This window comes from Triticum aestivum, chromosome 5D (genome assembly GCF_018294505.1).
Source record: "Triticum aestivum cultivar Chinese Spring chromosome 5D, IWGSC CS RefSeq v2.1, whole genome shotgun sequence".
Taxonomy (NCBI): Eukaryota; Viridiplantae; Streptophyta; class Magnoliopsida; order Poales; family Poaceae; genus Triticum; species Triticum aestivum.
Window position 1 is genome coordinate 516,810,717 of NC_057808.1, and position 6,233 is coordinate 516,816,949.

The following is a 6,233-nucleotide window of genomic DNA, read 5'->3' on the forward strand; positions in this document are numbered from 1 at the left end:
AGCCGTTATGGTCTAATCCTGGTTGATCCCAGGATTATTGCTAGCGTCGATGCCAGGGCTGCCATCGGGCGCTTCGTTCTTTTTTTCTTTCCTCTGAGCTGTTTAACGAGCGTTGCCCCTTTTCTTCTACGAGAAACCCATTGCATTAGCGCTCGACCAGGCGCCCATGCGTTGAGGAGACGGACTCCTACAGCGACGCCACTTCTTTAATTAATTCTTTTTATTGCCTAAGCGTTCAAATAAGCGCTCTTGCATTGTAGATGCCCTGAGCGGGTAGTGTTGGGTGTACATGCGGTTGGTCTCGAGGGTGGCGAGGCGGATGCGCACCTTGCCCATCTGGTGGTCATCACCGCCATGGGAGGAGGAGAGATGGCAGTCGTCGAAAACAGCGACGGTGACGGCGGTGTTGAGGTCCAGCACGTTCCAGGTGTACTGCTCGTTCCACTACGGCACCGCCGTGGCGAACAACGTGCCTGTGCGCACCCACTTCTCGCCGTACTTGACGACGCAGTAAGGGTCGGTGAGGCCCCCCTCTTTATCCTTCATGCTCACCAGGCCTCGCGCGCTGAGGATGTCCACCTCCAAGATGCCAATGGCGCCCTTGCGGAGCTTCTTCACCGATGATGAAAAAGCACGTAGTTTGAATGTGTTTTTTACCTGCAAATTTCAAGTTTGTATGTTGTATGGCATATAGGAGTATAACACAAGAGAGAGAGAGAGATAAAATTTAGAGATGCGTGAGGTTTATTTCAACCCTTGTTTCTGATTTTTTTTTTGGGATTTTGGCTTTCTATTTGTATTTTTGTTTTATTTTTTCTATGTTTTTGTTTAAATAAATAAATATAAATATTTTTGAAAAATGAATGAACATTTTTTATACTACATGAAATTTTCAACTCCATTATTTTTTGGAGGGGATTCAACTCCATAATATATATGCACTTTGTATTAATCCTAATGACGGTTTTTCATTCAGTTACTATTCTGACTGCCCATGAGCCCATCACATTTTTTTTTTGAGAAAATGAGCCCAACACATGCTTGCTGACCACCGCTCTCGGCCTGTTGGGCTATGTGACTGCGGCCCAAATCATTCTCGGGCTGGTTGCGCTCTGATTACCTTGTTGAGTTTCTAGCATTTTCTCGTCATTTTTTTTTGCGGGTAAAAAAAATCACTACGATTTTTAATTTTACTTAAGGTAGATTTTTTTCTTTTTGAATAGGGGTAACAACAAAATCCGAAAAGAAATGATGAAAAATAACAATATATACCTAAAATGAGTAATTCCGACAATTTATTTGAAACTTGACAATGCAATATTTTTGTAATTATTGCAAGGAGGATCTCTTCAACATTGAATGAATACAAAATGCATATATAGCCTACAATAAAATTTCTAAAATTAGCTTTGATTTATTTATTTTATTTTTATTTAAGAAAAGTAGGGCTCACTGATTCAAATTATATAAATTTATGATATTGGCACACTGTTCAAACTGAATTGCGTTAAAATTACATCCACTGTTCAACACTACATGACTTTCTAGAAAGCATGATGCCAATTTTTTCTGATTTCGATCACTATATTTTTCGTGGCGAATAATATAATGATATACAACTATTTAAGTTGCATATTCATAGCAGAGGTAAAGTGATGGCCAAAGTTAAACATTGGAGGCTATAAAAGAATATCTAAAACCCAACTGTATCTTCAAATGAAGGGACTCTTTTCTTTTATATAAAATTAATAATTATTTTTGAAAATATATCTCATAATAGGTTTAGTTATATTAACTTGGTGTTATCTTTATTACTAATTATTAATATGTTGATGGTTGAACTTAAAAATGTTTGATTGATTTTTTTTTTCTAAAACTAACATTATGATCCAGAGATAGTATGTTAAAAGAAGGTTATAGTGTCGAAAGAGGGATGTGTGAGTCAATGTGACTAAAGAACCTAGAGTTATGGGACTCATGCCACTAATCATCAAGCACCAAAGCTAGTAATTTAGCAGATCAAATGATTCCAACCCAAGAATCTAAGTGTTATCTGTAGCGACACAGAATTAAAAGGAGCAATATATAAATTCGCAAATTGTTGATATACCTGGATAGTTTCCATTTCATGAAGTCTATCAACTATAGTTAGTGCACTAGTTGGCCTTTTCTTTGGATCGAAGTCTCTGCACTCTAAAGCTGTCTCGTAGCATACTCGTATTTGTTTGCATAGCGTATCTCGTTGGGATCCCTCCAACCTATCACTCCAACTTTCAATTACCTACAAAATTACATTGGTGTGTTATGGTCTACACATTGAACCAGCAACATATTTTTATAGATGAAAATTACCGACCACATAATTTAAGCATCAAACTAACAACAAATTTCTATAAAAGAAGATTGTGTCCCAATAGATTCAAGTCAGATCTATCACCATATACATTGCACTTTCATGTTTGATCAAAACAAGTAGAAATAAAATGTAGAATCCTTCTCGCAAATGATAAGATACATGAGTATATTTGTGTCTGCATCATAAATTTGCAAAGTATGAGCTGGACAACTATTTAAAAGTCAACCCTTCTTAGGCTAAAAGGAAATTGAACTTTTATCTTTCGAACAATGACATATGTTGTTCTTACATCGTCGGTAGCTTGATACCCCTTCTGCCCAGTCAGTATTTCAATGATGATCACACCAAGACTGTACAAGTCAGCGCTGTGTGCAATCACACCACCTTCGCGATGTTCTGGCGCCAAATATCCCCTATAAGAAAATATAAAGTTTTGACTAAGTAATGCAGAAAGAGAGTGCAGTTTTAACAAAATAGCCTGAAACACTGAGTTTAATTTAAAGAGAAGTCATCTAGCTTACATTGTCCCTAAAATAGTTTTGGTAATATCCCGACTTTGATTTTCGTCGAAGCATCTCGACAGACCAAAATCAGTTATTTTTGGTGCCATGTTATCATCAAGCAGTATATTGGCTGGTTTCAGATCCAAATGAGCAATATGATTCTCATGAAGGTACTGTAGACCCTCACAAATCCCTTTAATGATTTTATAGCACGTTCCCCACTCACGACTTGCATCTATAAAGGGAAAAGGAGAAACCGGGTTTACAATTTGATGTCATGACTTTTGGAAACTAGATGTTATATGACACATTAAGCAATTTGTAGTAAATGAGAAAAATAGAGAGAAAAGTTAGAGGCCACATGGTCGTACCCATGATATACTTATCAAGACTGCCTTTAGGTATATATTCGAAGCAAAGCAATCTTTCATGAACATCTGCCATGACAAGTTTCTTGTCAAATTCTTCCATACTTCCTTGCCTGTCAGCGCAATATCCTAAAAATCTTACTACATTTTTGTGCTTGACCCGCATCAGGCATTGGACCTCTCGATGAAATTCTGTTTCATCCATTAAAGCGTTGGACAGCCTCTTCACGGCGACCGCCCTATTGCCAATTATTCCCTGCTTTTGGAGCATGTAGGCCCTGTTAGCATATCATCGGTTTCGTTTCGAGTTACCAAATCAAGCATGCTTAGGATTGCAATGTACTACACCTTATAAACGACTGCAAATCCACCGCTTCCAATCTGTTGGTCATCAGAGAAATCACCTGTAATGTCCTGTAAAAGTGATAATGGCAGGGCCTTGGGCTCTGCGGTTTCATCGGCTAACATCTCCTCTAGGTCACTTCGTGCAGTACTAGCTTTGCGTTCCATTTGCAGTCAGTAAGCAATTTAACCTGAAAACAAGAGCAAACTGATTATATACTGTATGTAGTATGAGCCTACTAGACCAAGATCCCCAATTACCCGGGTAGCTAATTAATATTGATATCGATATATACAGTACCGAACAAATTAAGATCACTCACCTGTATATTATGCAAAAAGAAAGCAGTAACGTTGACTTTGGCTCCCCTTGTTGCGTTTACTGCTGCGACTCAGACTCTCTCCGAGCCGTGCCGCTTAACAGCGCAGTCTAGCTGCAAGAGAGCTTCGACCAATTAGTGATAATCCGCAGACGCCAGCAGCAGCAGCAGCTTCTCAGATTGAAGCTAGCGAGAACACGATCTGCAATTTGGGACCCATTCAGTGAAAAGAAACTGAGAATTACCACCTGGACAGGCCATGCTGCTGCCTAGTGAAGACGATTGAGCTTCAGATTTACCTGCCTAGTGAAGGGGAAGGGGATTTGGTATCGGCCTATCAAGTCAACGGCACCTTGAGAACACGCTTGAGCTGCCTCTGGATGAATGCGTCTCTGTGTGTGGTGCCAGCAGCATCCCAACCCCACATGATAGATAATACTGTGGACGCGGCTGCGCTGGCGAGAGTGCCGCGAGGATTCACACTGGAACACGCATGGACGAATTCAAAGCAAATGCGCACCGATGTTGCGGATTCCATATCCTAAACAATAGTACTATTTTTAAACAAAATCAAACACGGATCTTGAGTACCGATGCAGAGTTCTGACAAAAAATTAATAAAAAGAAAGAAACAAACAAGAGTGCCAATGCGGAGAATATCGGTCAGAATATGAATTGAATATGGAGCGAGCCAATAGAGACACCCCGAGCTTCCAGATAGAGATTTATACATGGAACTAACAAAAAATTATCCATGTGTCGCCACCAGGAAGTATCCTTTTCATTATTTAACTGCGGGAGGAGACCTCTTCAATAAACTCATTCCAAGGGGTCAAATAGTACCGATAGGTCAAGGGATTTTTCATCGGGTTCTAGTCACTAGATGACCCGTTGCGCACTTGGCATAAAAAAATGTCGACAAGAAGTTAAGAAGGCTATTTGACACCCCTATAAACCCTTTAGGACATGCACACGTCGCCATGTCCTATAAACCCCCTTGACACCACGTGCATAGCTAGCTAGCTCGCGAGCGACCCTTCGGCAAATTGGAACACCCCAAGCCCTGCTCGCCTACCCCACCTCACCCTCGCACACTAGTGCATCGTTTTGACACCAATTGCACGACCAGAGTATCCTGTAGCACAATCCCAACGAGTACCAAACATCAACATCGCAACCTTGATTCCGACAAGGTGAGCACGCGTTTGACCTTGTTGCCATGTCCAATGTGTTCGTTGTGCTCTAGCGTGTCTTTCTAACCACACACGTGTCACCAAGGAGCCTGGAACCGTTGAGTTTGACCTGAACTACAGCTTCTCCGTCACCGTCATGACCCCCAACCACACCGCCAGGCCACCCGAGGACCAAATCGGCATCGTCGAGGGCACCGCACCGCGTCAACCCTTCCCCGAGCTCCAGCGACCTCCTCTCTTCGTCGAGCACACCGTCGACTCCCGAGCACCGCGTCTCCATAGTTGCCAACTCCGACGACTTCCTTCGATGAGGAATTCACCTCTCTGCCAAACCCTAGTGCAATAGAACACTAGTGGTCAATCTCCACTTAATCAAACGGCTCACAACAGCCCATCCCGCAAAGCAGTATCGTCCAATAGGATGACGCCACATGCATGGCCCTTTAATCTAAGTCGTCTGAACCCCTTTTTAAATTCAATGGCTGTAACTTATTCTAGTCATGAATCGGTGTCAACCAACCAGAGGTTGCTACGATATCCTCATCTAATTTAAACCATTTCTCCCAACTAGAAATAAATGTAACATTTGCAGAAAAGCCCCTGCAACGTTAAACCCTTATAACTTTCTCACCGCAACTCCAAATGAGGTGATTCTTTTTTCATACTGACCCTCATATAGAGATTTATCCAACAATATCATTAAATTTCATTTTTTCACAATTTAAGTTCAAATTATTGAAATTTGAACATTTGTTAGGGCCTAAAATGCAAACCATAAGTCCAAATGAAGTAAACCTTTTTTTTGCAAATTCATCATTAGGATGTAAATTTTCAAATAGGACCCTTAGTTTCAAGGATCTACCATATAAATTTAAACTTAGCCAAAATTTAGAACATAGCAAAAACTTTCAAATAGCTTGCATTTTCTTGAAGTCATTTCAGGTTTCCGGTGAAGTTCTTTCTGTGAGAGACGACATTCCCATCGACTGCAAGATGCAAGTGGTGACTTTGTCAATTTCAAGATGTGCCGGCTCATTCTCGAAGGTGCTCATAGGGTACGATCTGCATGCGGACGTTCATGGTGGCGAGTGTTGAAATCACTAACTAAGAGGTACCCCTTACGAAGGTCACTTTCTCTTCCTTGGTGGTGA

The 6,233-nt window shown here is 40.9% G+C and overlaps 1 pseudogene; it reads right to left on the reverse strand.

Moving 5' to 3' along the window:
- Positions 1 to 205: 205 nt before the first annotated feature.
- On the reverse strand, positions 206 to 4,501 carry LOC123123382 (putative receptor-like protein kinase At4g00960; annotated as a pseudogene).
- Positions 4,502 to 6,233: the final 1,732 nt, after the last annotated feature.